This window comes from Boleophthalmus pectinirostris, unplaced genomic scaffold (genome assembly GCF_026225935.1).
Source record: "Boleophthalmus pectinirostris isolate CB_2022bp ecotype Guang Dong unplaced genomic scaffold, ASM2622593v1 HiC_scaffold_20, whole genome shotgun sequence".
NCBI classification, from domain to species: domain Eukaryota; kingdom Metazoa; phylum Chordata; class Actinopteri; order Gobiiformes; family Gobiidae; genus Boleophthalmus; species Boleophthalmus pectinirostris.
This window is the reverse complement of record NW_026571153.1, coordinates 19,863,165-19,877,982: the sequence shown is the minus strand read 5'-3', so window position 1 is coordinate 19,877,982 and position 14,818 is coordinate 19,863,165. Positions and strand designations below refer to the sequence as shown.

Genomic DNA, 14,818 nt, shown 5'->3' with positions numbered 1-14,818 from the left:
TGATCTGATTTTATGGTCTTACTTATTTCAAGGATCCTGGATGAAGACCACAGTCTCCGGTCAGAAATACAACAACAGGATGGGATTTTCAGTTACTCTCTTGGTCTCAGTCCTTTTCATCTGTTGTGTAGCCGGTAAGAAGAACAATCGTTCTGTACTCTGGTTTAATTTTCTAATAATAAGAAAAATAATTAGTGGATCTTCTTTCATGTCTCCATATTAATTACTTAGTTTACATTAACATGAAACAAATCATTCAGTTTTGTATTACATCTTATATGATAATATAAGACAATATAATATAAATTACAATATAAATTTTGAATATGATAATGTGAAACATTTGTGAAATATTTTCATATTACCTTATTGTAACGTTTCTGTGAAATCACAGCAATTTGTTATTGTGAATGTAAGTTATTGTGAATTTCCACTGGCAAATTTAACAATGGATATGTCTGGAATTTTTGGGAAAAGTAGGAAATAAATGTTTCTTTGTGGCCTAGGCATTGTACAGAATGCCTGTCGTCTAATCAAAGTGTAACAAATATATAGGTTTTATTGTTGGATTTCATTAGATTAAAGGCAAGTGTTAGCATTTTTTGTTGGACTCACAAAATATAGTTGCTGGAATACTTAATTTGTCTGTTCCAATGTAATGCAGTTCAGTCTGGCTGTGTTGTAGGGAGTATTGTACCTGATACCTCACCAAGGTAGCTAGCAGTGAGTGCTCTCAGTATAACACAAAAACTGATTTTCTCTAACAGTCAGTATTTCCCTAATGGCAAGATCCTCTCATTAAGGCTAAATTTAAGGGACACAATTTCCATAAAACAAGACAAAACATGAGATTGCAACCACAAGAACAAGACCAGATGAGACTTTAAAAAAAAAAAAAACATTATTTAGAGTAATTTGTGCAGTTTTGGCCTCACCATTTTTAATTAACTTTATGTTGTTGTCATCGTAGCACTGCTTCGTATCTAAAGCTCCTCAAGAAATGTAACTCACCAAGACTTAAATCTTTCTTTGTCCAATCTTATTGTAAACACATGGTGAAAAAAAATCGCACATGATTTTTTTTTTCAAGTTTGCAGAAAATAAATTTTTTCTCACAAGAGTTTGAGAAATCTTGTCCCATCCCTACAATACTATGTGTGCATGTGCATGTGTGTGTATGTGCGCGCGCTCGATCCAGAGTGTGTGCATATGACTGTCATAGTTGTTTGGTTGTGTGGGATCAGGCAGCTGTGGGGGTTTAGTAGGTGGGTGGGTGGGTGGAAGGAAATGTGGGATGGATTTTAATCATTGTAAAGACCTTTGTGTTACAGTTTTTGTATGAAAAGCACTTTATAAATACAGTGTGATTGGTACAATGCCAAGACAAAGTAGAGAATATTGATAATTTCTTACTTTGCTTAGCCATATCATTTACTATTACTTTTGCTGTTTTTCATAGAATATGTCCCAAATAGCAATCAAGAGGCAAACCCCATAGAGAACACAGAGAACCCTACTTCAAGCCCGACTTCAGACCCCACGGAGAATCCCACTTCAAGCCCGACTTCAGACCCCACGGAGAATCCCACTTCAAGCCCCACTTCAGACCCCACGGAGAATCCCACTTCAAGTCCGACTTCAGACCCCACGGAGAACCCCACTTCAAGCCCCACTTCAGACCCCACAGAGAACCCTACTTCAAGCCCCACTTCAGACCCCACAGAGAACCCTACTTCAAGCCCCACTTCAGACCCCACAGAGAACCCCACTTCAAGCCCCACTTCAGACCCCACAGAGAACCCCACTTCAAGCCCCACTTCAGACCCCACAGAGAACCCACTTCAAGCCCCACTTCAGACCCCACAGAGAACCCACTTCAAGCCCACTTCAGACCCCACAGAGAACCCTACTTCAAGCCCCACTTCAGACCCCACAGAGAATCCTACTTCAAGCCCGACTTCAGACCCCACGGAGAATCCCACTTCAAGCCCGACTTCAGACCCACGGAGAATCCCACTTCAAGCCCGACTTCAGACCCCACGGAGAATCCCACTTCAAGCCCGACTTCAGACCCCACGGAGAATCCCACTTCAAGCCCCACTTCAGACCCCACGGAGAATCCCACTTCAAGCCCGACTTCAGACCCCACGGAGAATCCCACTTCAAGCCCGACTTCAGACCCACGAGAACCCTACTTCAAGCCCCACTTCAGACCCCACGGAGAATCCCACTTCAAGCCCGACTTCAGACCCCACAGAGAACCCTACTTCAAGCCCCACTTCAGACCCCACGGAGAATCCCACTTCAAGCCCCACTTCAGACCCCACGGAGAATCCCACTTCAAGCCCGACTTCAGACCCCACGGAGAATCCCACTTCAAGCCCCACTTCAGACCCCACGGAGAACCCTACTTCAAGCCCCACTTCAGACCCCACGGAGAATCCCACTTCAAGCCCCACTTCAGACCCCACAGAGAACCCTACTTCAAGCCCCACTTCAGACCCCACGGAGAATCCCACTTCAAGCCCGACTTCAGACCCCACGGAGAATCCCACTTCAAGCCCCACTTCAGACCCCACGGAGAATCCCACTTCAAGCCCGACTTCAGACCCCCACGGAGAATCCCACTTCAAGCCCGACTTCAGACCCCACGGAGAAATCCCACTTCAAGCCCCACTTCAGACCCCACGGAGAACCCTACTTCAAGCCCCACTTCAGACCCCACGGAGAATCCCACTTCAAGCCCCACTTCAGACCCCACGGAGAATCCCACTTCAAGCCCGACTTCAGACCCCACGGAGAACCCCACTTCAAGCCCCACTTCAGACCCCACGGAGAATCCCACTTCAAGCCCCACTTCAGACCCCACGGAGAATCCCACTTCAAGCCCCACTTCAGACCCCACGGAGAATCCCACTTCAAGCCCCACTTCAGACCCCACGGAGAACCCTACTTCAAGCCCCTTCAGAGCCCACGAGAATCCCACTTCAAGCCCACTTCAGACCCCACGGAGAACCCCACTTCAAGCCCCACTTCAGACCCCACGGAGAATCCCACTTCAAGCCCCACTTCAGACCCCACGGAGAATCCCACCTCAAGCCCCACTTCAGACCCCACGGAGAATCCCACCTCAAGCCCCACTTCAGACCCCACGGAGAATCCCACCTCAAGCCCCACTTCAGACCCCACAGTGAACCCTACTTCAAGCCCCACTTCAGACCCCACAGAGAACCCTACTTCAAGCCCCACTTCAGACCCCACGGAGAATCCCACCTTCAAGCCCCACTTCAGACCCCACAGTGAACCCTACTTCAAGGCCCACTTCAGACCCCACAGTGAACCCCACTTCAAGCCCCACTTCAGACCCCACGGAGAACCCTACTTCAAGCCCCACTTCAGACCCCACGGAGAATCCCACTTCAAACCCCACTTCAGACCCCACGGAGAACCCTACTTCAAGCCCCACTTCAGACCCCACGGAGAATCCTACTTCAAGCCCCACTTCAGACCCCACGGAGAATCCTACTTCAAGCCCCACTTCAGACCCCACGGAGAATCCCACTTCAAGCCCCACTTCAGACCCCACGGAGAATCCCACTTCAAGTCCCACTTCAGACCCCACGGAGAATCCCACTTCAAGCCCGACTTCAGACCCCACAGAGAACCCTACTTCAAGCCCCACTTCAGACCCCACAGAGAACCCTACTTCAAGCCCCACTTCAGACCCCACGGAGAATCCTACTTCAAGCCCCACTTCAGACCCCACGGAGAATCCCACTTCAAGCCCCACTTCAGACCCCACGGAGAATCCCACTTCAAGCCCCACTTCAAGCCCCACTTCAGACCCCACAGAGAACCCTACTTCAAGCCCCACTTCAGACCCCACAGAGAATCCTACTTCAAGCCCCACTTCAGACCCCACAGAGAATCCCACCTCAAGCCCCACTTCAGACCCCACGGAGAATCCCACCTCAAGCCCCACTTCAGACCCCACGGAGAATCCCACCTTCAAGCCCACTTCAGACCCACAGAACCCTACTTCAGACTTCAGACCCCACAGTGAACCCTACTTCAAGCCCCACTTCAGACCCCACAGAGAACCCTACTTCAAGCCCCACTTCAGACCCCACAGAATCCACTTCAAGCCCCACTTCAGACCCCACAGTGAACCCCACTTCAAGCCCCACTTCAGACCCCACGGAGAACCCTACTTCAAGCCCCACTTCAGACCCCACAGAGAACCCTACTTCAAGCCCCACTTCAGACCCCACAGTGAACCCCACTTCAAGCCCCACTTCAGACCCCACAGTGAACCCCACTTCAAGCCCCACTTCAGACCCCACGGAGAACCCTACTTCAAGCCCCACGTCAGACCCCACAGAGAACCCTACATCAAGCCCCACGTCAGACCCCACAGAGAACCCTACATCAAGCCCCACGTCAGACCCCACGGAGAATCCCACTTCAAGCCCCACGTCAGACCCCACAGAGAATCCCACTTCACGCCCACTTCAGACCCCACGGAGAATCCCACTTCAAGCCCCACTTCAGACCCCACGGAGAATCCCACCTCAAGCCCCACTTCAGACCCCACGGAGAATCCCACTTCAAGCCCCACTTCAAGCCCCACCCCACTTCAAGCCCCACTTCAGACCCCACAGAGAATCCTACTTCAAGCCCCACTTCAGACCCCACAGGAGAACCCCACTTCAAGCCCCACTTCACTTCAAGCCCCACTTCAGACCCCACAGAGAAACCCTACTTCAAGCCCCACTTCAGACCCACACAGTGAACCCCACTTCAAGCCCCACTTCAGACCCCACGGAGAACCCCACTTCAAGCCCCACGTCAGACCCCACAGAGAACCCTACATCAAGCCCCACGTCAGACCCCACGGAGAATCCCACTTCAAGCCCCACGTCAGACCCCACAGAGAACCCTACTTCAAGCCCCACTTCAGACCCCACAGGGAATCCCACTTCAAGCCCCACTTCAGACCCCACGGAGAACCCCACTTCAGACCCCAACTATCCAACTACTACATCAGCACCAGTAACATCAATAATTTGTCGAAATGGAGGGACTTTTAATGGACATATCTGCATATGTACTCTTGGATTTAGTGGAAAATTGTGCGAGTTGGTTGAAGATATTTCTCCAGGTATTTGTATTCCCCAATATTATCATCATAATCATGAGTACATACACAGTAACATATGTATCATTTTATTTTCAGATACATTAAATAGATCAGTTGAGGTTGATATGGAATTAACAGAGACTTATGATCCAAAATATGATAATACCAACTCGCCAGCATATAAAGACTTTGTTAAAAGTTTCATTTCCGAGGTAAGTGGTAACACACTGTCACATAAATCTGGTGATAATTTGAACCTTAAAGGACTAGAGTTAAATGCTACCTTTTGGCCAGGACGGATGAGATTCAGAATGACAGTGAAGGTTTTTCCTGGTCTAATAAAGGGTTATTGTGTGTAGACATGCTACTGTATTGTTGAACTACTTGTGCAGAAAGCATACTTTCTTATATTTCAGATGGGAACATATTATAAACGTAAAGTGGCACACTTCAAAGAAGTACGGGTTTTTAAAGTGAGGTAAGTCTCGAATTATGTTACTATTATTAGTTATATTAAAATTGTGTTGTCAGTGATATTCATTTATATCAACTTTTTATAATATACTGGAAATAACTTGATAAGCTGTTCCTTGTTACAGTCGCGGACGCCCTTCACCAGGACTCTTACATAACTCAGTTGCAGAGGTAACAGCAATACATTTAAAACACTATGATAAGTTTGAGACATTAATTAGTTTAATTTGATTGCAGTTAAAGTTAGCAGCTCACTTGGCCAGTTACCGAGAAGCAAAAGAAAATTATTTGTGAGTATTTCAATCATTTAATGAAATTTTTATCATTGTACTTTTTCATCTGGGTGTAACCTAGTAAAGAGGGAGGGGCATTCCAAGTATCCAATTTATTCCAATTTAAATTTACTTTTACTCAGTTCAAGTACACAAGTACAGGTACAAGTGTGGATAGGTGGTGGTACAATCAGAGGCAAAGTCAAACTAAATGTTAAAGAGGTTTATTACAGAAAAATGTGTACAAAACTTTTATTCATTATTAATTATTATTAACATGCTAAGAGCTGGTTGGCCGGTGGTTGGCTACAATTACTCCGGCTGACAGAGTACTCACTAAAGCTGTAATCACACAACAAAATAAATTGTAAACGATGAACTAGACATGCACAAGTGAGGGTTGTGTAAAATACCACACACTGCAGGTAGGGTCAGCCGATCCTGTCTCAAAGCAGTTTGAGAAGAGGCCATTACAGCAGCCTCCAGGTGTACTCTGCAGACAGAAAAGCTTCTATATCTTGGTGCTGAAATGGTTGATTCCTGCAAAGTATTTCCTTTGAAAGATCTCAGAGTATTTCTTCTAGAAGGTCTTCTGCCACATTTACTGCCACGATTGGTGTAAAAAGCCTGTAGCATCTCAGAGATAGATAGATGTTCTATAAGTGAAATGAGAATGTCTATCACCAAACTTCCCATCAGGCGAGCAACCACACTCGAACCAGAACCGACTGTAGAGATGATTAAAATGACAAACACAAGAGAAATTAAGAAAACAAGACAAGATATAGCTGCAAGCTGCAATGACCAGCCCTCACCTGCACCCTGCAATTTACCTCTTTGTATTACACCCACTTGCCAATTGTGAGGTGCTGTTGTGCCTTCTCTTCGTCTTTGCTCCATAAATGGGGACATTTTACAAACTCTAAACTTAAACATTTTAGGCAGAGTGTGTGACTGCACCACACAAACATCAGGATAATTTTAATCATCCACAAGGAGTTTGTAAATGTATGACGTTTACAAAAACTGCTGAGTCATGCTTGGCAAATTTTTAGTCCAATATGGCTGACATATGGTTAAGCAGACAGTGTTGCTGAAATAATATTTTTTAATTGTTTTGTCATTATCCACTTCTGTACCAAACTTCATGAATGGAAGTAGAGCTTAAATTGGCTGTGTTTAACATGCAATGATCTGAGTAGTTGCATTATTTCTCAATCTTTTTGTCTGACTGAAAACAATGTGTTTTAGAGTGAAAGTGAATCATAGTGTTGAGTTGCTGGTTCCAAACAACATCTCTTCTGATATTTATACTGCAAGCCTTAAAAATGTCCAAAGTGCAGCTGAAGAGCTCCTCAACTGCTCAGGTTTGTTTAACCTTTAAGACCTATATGATATTATGATACTATACACTTCAAAGCTACATGTACAATTCTTAATTTGAACAGACTGCGTATATAAACCTGTGGAAGCACCAAATGTAACTGCTATTGAAGTAAATCTCAAAGGTATGTGCTTCTTTACCGTTTGTCCCCTTTTCTGCTACAAGGTTAAGAGGAGAAAATACAATAAACATTTTATTTTTTAGATTTCTGTGCAAAAGCTGTTGGAAATGACAGCTTAGCTGAGTTCCTTGAACCTGCAACTGTTGGTGATATGGTAACATGCATTACTGTATGCAGCGATAAACATAAAAACCCAAAAACCTGCTCCAGCAATGGATACTGCACCATATACAAGGGCCAAGGACCATTCTGCGAGTATGTATGGAACAAAATTATCTTCTAACACTTTTATTTGTTACTTAATTCTTCTATGTGCTCTTTAGGTGTAACAATGTTAACAAAGTCTGGTATTTGGGTCAAGACTGCGGTTGGCCCATACAGAAGATTCCTTTCTATGTAGGGCTTAGTGTCACCCTTGCATGCCTGCTAATATCAGTAATTGCTCTGACTGTCTATATTGGGACCAGTAAACAAAAGCAAGCACGGTAAGCTAGAGGAAGACATGCATGATCACATTCTTGAAATAAATAGTTTTGAACTTAATAAACTTAACTTTCCAGAGGGAGAGACAATAAGAAGAAACTTGTGGATCAGTGGATAAATGACGACTTTGAGTGGACGAAACCAAATAGCGGGATTGAATCTGATGGGTTTAATGACATGAAAGGTACATCTGCATCACAGACTGTCTATACAAATGGACATAGCTAACCCGCTGGCACATTCCAAATATTTTTTACATTTTTACATTGTAAAATTGTCACTCCCCCTCTCTGTAACTGCTGGAGAGAGGTTATGATTTTGGTCTTAAAATGTTCATATTAACCCTACATGAACCATGTTTTTATTTCACTATTTTGCGTGTAAATACATTTCTATTCCTAATATGGAACATGGCTCCAAATTCACCCCTATAATCGCCAGCCTTGTGAGCTTCATTCGACTGGATCTGAACACTATGGGTGACGTCACACTCCCCTAGTCCACTTCTTTATATAGTCTATGATCTGCATCTCTCTGTCTCTATATCAGCATACTCGTCTCTCATTTGGGGTGCAGCATGGATTTTTGGGACCTGAGAACAAATTGCATGTTCTGTGATAAAACATTCTGATCTCTCTGTATTTTAAACTATTTGTTTTACCATCATAATAGGTAACCTTGTGTTTGTTAAGTTTTTTGTTCTGTTTTTTAATCATTTGTGTTTACAAAGGTTACAGAAACCCCTCGTTCACTCCTGAGGTAGGCCATCAGACCCCCATGTACCTTTCAGGGATCCCCCCCAGAACAGACACATCAGAGTGGCTCTCCAATGGGGCTGCTCTGAATGGTGCAAGAGCAACTGGCAGCAGAAACAGGGTAAACCTGCCCTTACGTCATCTGTAAGTTAGGATTAAAACTAAAACTAAAATAAAATAATGTAATGTGCAGCATCTAAAAGAACATACTTTCTTTTTTGATTTTTTAGATGAGAGTTAGATCATCATTTGAAGACTATTCACCTGCAGAATTAAGATGATGGACTGATTTAGCCTGGTCATGGGCTGTAAACAAGGATTACATTCTGAAGAACCATGATTGACCTGCACCATAACAAGCCCTGATAATTCTTCAGACATTTTCTATTTTTTTATAATTATTATTTTTCATAATATAACATATTATGGTTTCTCACTTAAGTTATTATGTCTTATTGTCATTAAGATCCTTTAGCTGTTGTGCATACACTATAAATACACTAACTTTATTAAAAATGGCTATACATTACATATGTTACAGGCTCAGCTTTATCAGTCACATCACAATCCACAATGAAGTTACTACAGTTAAGTGAAACGATTAAAAAATAGAGTATTATGTAATTGGTACATTTAATGCACTTTATGCAAATAAAGCAACATCTGTGTTTTGTCCGAAAATCAAGAATTGTTGTAAGTTCAAGCTTTTATGTAAATGAAATATTATGTTAACCCCTTAATGCCTGAATTTATAAAGATGTATATAAAAAATGTTTTGTGTGTGTTTTTGCCTTTATGTGGATGGTAAATTAAGTTGAGATTATTAATTTGACTATAGCAAAAATAAATATATAAATAAAAATAATTATAATGAAATAAATAGATAAATAAAACAAAAAATATAAAAAATAAATTGAAATTTAGGTATGGCGAAAATTTGCGACAGCTAGACACAAGTGCTTGCCAAAGGTTCCTAAGACGATACTGCATATGCACTAACCGGCATTGGAGAATGCAGTCGCTATCTCGGGTTATATCTTGATCCAAAGGGTTTGTTGCATATTTGTAACAGTCGACATTAAGGGGCAATTCCTAAATACAAAATATAAATACAATGCCTAAATACAAGTAAATAAATACAATGCCTATATGCTCATGCTGCAAAGCCACACAACACTACAACTGAAGTCAATTAAAAAAACTTTATTCTATATTCTATTTTAATTAATAGCTCAAATGCCTGGTCAAGAAAGAGTAGTGTGGCGTGTCGGCAAAGAAGTCAATTAAAGTTAAAATAAAGTGAATAAAGTTATGTTAAAGGTCATTCTACCTCCAAAATATGGGTCAGCCAGCGAGGTATGTTTTTTGTAATTGTTCATGTCTTTATTTGATGTCTTTTATATTATACCTTTTCTGATTGTAATTTATGTTAATTATTTTAGTTCGACGGTGGCGTTGGTGATATTGACATCAAAGGCATCCTATAAATCTCAAGATTGTACAAGCCACAATAAAGATTAAGCAAGCTATCAGTAAAAAGAACTCTTTATTGACAACACGAGGAGGTGGTGTGATACCAATATTCCATTTATAATTACATTTAATCTTATTTAGTTTTTTCTTATTTTAGACAGTATCCAAGGCATTATCTGCTTCCTCAAAATGTTTCTTAACATTTATGACACTGGCTGCCATGACAAGAACTACAACACTGAAGCATAAAATGTAGCACGAGGGTGTAGGGTGTAGGGTTATCATGGAGACTTTCTGTAAACCTTTGAACTTAAACTATTTGAGAAACGCCCCTGACTAAGGTCCTTCCTGTGTTGTGTTATTGTGAAATACAGCCTTGTTTCTGGAAAATGTCTTTACTGTAAATATGTTACCTCATTCAGGAAAATGTATGTCATTTTGAAAGATTATAGCTCAAAACAAAATGTGTTTTGCATTCTGTGGATTCAAATATGGATTCCACATACTTATCAGAATCCTTCTTTACTTATATCAGAATCAAAACTACTTTTATTTAGATATTAATCCTAGACTTAGACAAACTTTTTTGATCCACAAGGGAAATTATTTGGACACAGTAGCTCATACATCACAATATAATATAATAGCAAAAAGCAAAAATATAAATGGTAATAATATGTTCAAAATAAGTTGCAAAAATAACTGGGGACAAATAAGGCATAATTATACAATATATGCGTACATGTACAAGTACAAATAAAAAATACTGAAAAGAGTAATACAAATATATAGGTAATGAGGAGAAAACAGCATACACTGCCACCCCATTCTCTTAACTTGCTAAAGAACAGAGGATTAAGTAATAAAACTAAAATTATGAAAATATATTTAATAATATTCAGCCATAACCAACAAAATCCAGTTCTGGATTGTCCATGCACACACTGTAAAGAATTTCTCAGTAAAATAACAGTAAAGAGCTGGCAGCAGAGACGCCTGCACATTACTGTTATTTTACAGTATTTGTACTGTGAATTCACCTCATGGCATATTGCTGTAATAGTGAATTACAGTATATTTCTGTATTTTTTTAAATTTACAGTAAAGTTCTGGCAGCAGAGACGCCAGCACTTTACTGTTATTTTACAGTAATTTGACTTTACAGCTTATTATTGTTTTGGTGAAATACAGTATATATGTGTGCTTTTTTTTATTTTTATTTACAATTAACTACTGGCAGCAGAGATCCTCCAATATACTGTAATTTTGTAGTTTCCATACTGTTGACCAATTCACAGATCATAACCTATTACAGTAAAAATAAAATGCAGTATTTCAGTGATTATTTTAATTTACAACATCCTTGGGTTACTAAATGTTTACTGTAGCCAGGCATAATACAGTGACTCAGCACTTTAGAATATCTAAAATCTCAAAATTCACTGCAATCAAAATGAAAATTGTTCTGTGGACTATGGCTTAAACCTATGCATAATAACCAATAAACAATTTACAAAGGATATAAATCACACAAATATTTATTGAAACAGGCATTGTCAATATGAATACTGTTACTGTAAAATACAATAATAATACAAAATAATAATAATAATAATAATAATAATAATAATAATAATAATAAACAAAAAAGATGTCTCAGATAAACAAGCCAAAGAGATTCTGAGTAGCAAAATAAAAACAGCCAAATAGTGCCTGCAGGACGGCAATTTACAAAAATTCTCAGATTTGCATGTCAGAGACCTTACCAAACATAAAAGCACAAAAAAAATTGTTTGCACACTATTGTTTAACAAATATCATATTGAACTTTACCTTAGATCAACCAATTGGGCCAAACACTGAGGTGACTAATACAAAGGAAATGAGTGTTTAACCTAGAAAGAATTAATGAATGCTTATATGCTCTCAAAAGGCAGTTTAAGTATAAATTTACTCCAGTGTATTCTCTGCTGTTTGCAAATATGCATCAATAAGAACATCTAAAAGTATGTATCAATAACAACATTTGTAAAACACACTTTTCCAAGATTTTGAAAATGTATATTAAGACAATTTTGAAAATACACATCAGTAAGAACTTGTTGAAAATAGGCATCAATTACAACATTTGGGAAGAAACTGTAGGTAAGCTGTTTTTTCCTAGTCCTGTGAGGTACATGTATATGTTCTATCAAAAAGCAATTATATCTCCAGCATATAGATTTACTGGAATGTATTATCTGCTGTCTATAGAACTATACCTCAGTAAGAATTTCAGTCAATGGCAACATTTGGGGGAAAAAACTATCTAGTCCTCCTGGTTCAGTCCTGGGATCAGTCCTGGTTTAGAAATATTCTTGTGCATAGGATAGAAATCTGTGCATATTTGTCTGTAGTTGAGCATAAAATAAATATTTGTAAAGTCTCAAATGAGTCCAGTCATACATAGAATGTATTGTGTGCATTTTATCCATCAGAATACAAACTGAAAAGTTACAACATCAAGACTTACAATCACGAAATGAAAATTTACGATTACACTTTCTTCAGTACAAATACAAATTCACATACACAACTCAACTGTCAAAAATACAACATCATTTCACAAGCAGAAGAAACATCAATCGAGATGCCGGACTTTTGGGCCGCATACGGACTGAACCTGGACTAAACCAGAACTGATCCCAGGACTAAACCAGGTCTAAACCAGGACTAAACCAGGACTAAACCAGGACTAAACCAGGACTAAACCAGGACTAAACCAGGACTACACCAGGATTAAACCAGGACTGAACCAAGACTGAACCAGGACTGAACCAGGACTAAAACATATTTAAACCATGTAACCATGCATCTCGATTGATGTTTCTTCTGCTTGTGAAGTGATGTTGTATTTTTGACAGTTGAGTCGGGTCTGTGAATTCATATTCGTACTGAAGAAAGCGTAATTGTAAATTTTCATTTCGTGATTGTAATTCTTGATGTCGTAACTTTTCAGTTCGTATTCTGATGGATAAAATACACACAATATATTTTATGTACGACTGGACGCATTCGAGATTTTATGAATATTTATTTTATGCTCAACCACAGACAAATATGCACGGATTTCCCAAATATGCACAGATTCTATGCACACAAATATTTCTAAAAGCTTTCTTACTCCATAGTTTTAACTCTTAAAATAGGTCTCTGAGGTACTTTTACTTCTTAAAGGAGTTCTGTGACATAGACTCATGTTTTAAACTTTTAAAATAGTATGGTGAAGTTTGTGTAGTTTTTAAACAAGTTCTGTGAGTTAGGCTTGTGCTTTACCACCAAAGAGTCCTGTAAGGCCTGTGTTTTACCTCTTAAAAGTAAGTGCATGCTTATCTTCGTATGAGTAGGTGTGGACAGTGATTCAAAGAGAAATCATCTCAGTCATGGAGAAATGAGTGTCACCAGGCTAGTTGTTGTTCCTTTTCCTGGCTTTATTCCAGCATTGCCACTCTAAACAGCAACAAACACAATAATAAATATAAATATCAAAAATGAGGGACGTACAATAACATTACATCCTTCGTAAGCTAGGTAACCAAAAAATAGTTATTGAGGATTGTTTCAGACGGAGCACCACTGAAGGCCTAGGTGTGAAATGCACGCTCTGCCACTGGAATTATTTATTTATTTATTTTTCCATGAGACCACTTTTCATCAGCCAATTTATTCCTGTCTGTGTGCGTGTGTCTGTGGCAGGCAGGAGACCAAATAACATATTGCAACAGACAGACAATTTAGATAAATTTAATTCAAAATTTCAAGAAAGCAAACCCATTTTCAATAGTCTAATTGTTACAAAAATCGTTACGCCTCATGTAAAAGTTGTTTTACCAAACAAGGATTAACGTTAGCTAACTTGCCTCAACTCAGTGTTTAACAAATTTCATTCAGACTCGACAGAAAGTAAAATAAACTCACCACAGCATTTCCTCATCCACCAACTGTAGTTTACTCGTTATAACCCCTTAATACACTCTGCTAGATGTAAATATGTTCTAGCTTTAATTCATGCACCTCTTTCCCTCCTGGTTATGCTAACGTGACTGTGTAGCATTAACTGAGCTGCTTTTGTCACTCGTTTGAAGGAAGAGCAGTATATTAAATTGACCATAGCAAAATCAAATACAAAAAATAAATTACAATAACACAGTCACTCACTAGATAACTTGCTGAGCAACAGTTCGATTTCAAACATGATTTTACTTGTATTCTCTTGGCAAAGACAGTTTTTACTGACCGTTTTATTTGTAGATGCACAATTCGATGCAGAGGAAGCAGGTCGTCTTGCAACGCATGTCTCCGATGCACTGGCAGTAAAACTTTCCCTCGCAAGTTTAGCGCGCACCAGATTTAAAAAATACTGTAGTTTACTGTGATTTACTCTGATTTATTACATTAACATACTGTTGAAGGCATGTGTGCTGTTGCTTCACGTTCAGCAGCCCACAATGCATTGCAAATTACAGTATAAAACTGTAATACAGTAATAAAGTATATTAAATAAATTTACAGCAATTGCTTACAGTGCAGTTTAAGCCCATCAAATGCTACTGTGAATTGTTAAATACACAAGGAGTGTTTTATGACCCAATAATCGCTCTAAGAAGTTATAGTAAAAAGTTTAATGTCATGCTGAAATCCTGATGCGTCATAGAAATAAATAGTAATAAGTAGGTA

At 39.9% G+C, this 14,818-nt stretch overlaps 1 long non-coding RNA gene and 1 pseudogene across 1 annotated transcript; both read left to right on the top strand.

Moving 5' to 3' along the window:
• The first annotated feature begins 1,375 nt into the window (after positions 1-1,375).
• LOC129409691 (mucin-2-like) lies at positions 1,376-5,147 on the top strand (annotated as a pseudogene).
• A 93-nt stretch (positions 5,148-5,240) lies between these two features.
• Positions 5,241-5,759, top strand: LOC129409674 (uncharacterized). The gene is made up of 3 exons (XR_008632518.1): positions 5,241-5,352; positions 5,557-5,618; positions 5,740-5,759. It is a non-coding gene; the product is annotated as an uncharacterized LOC129409674 (long non-coding RNA).
• The last annotated feature ends 9,059 nt before the right edge of the window (positions 5,760-14,818 follow it).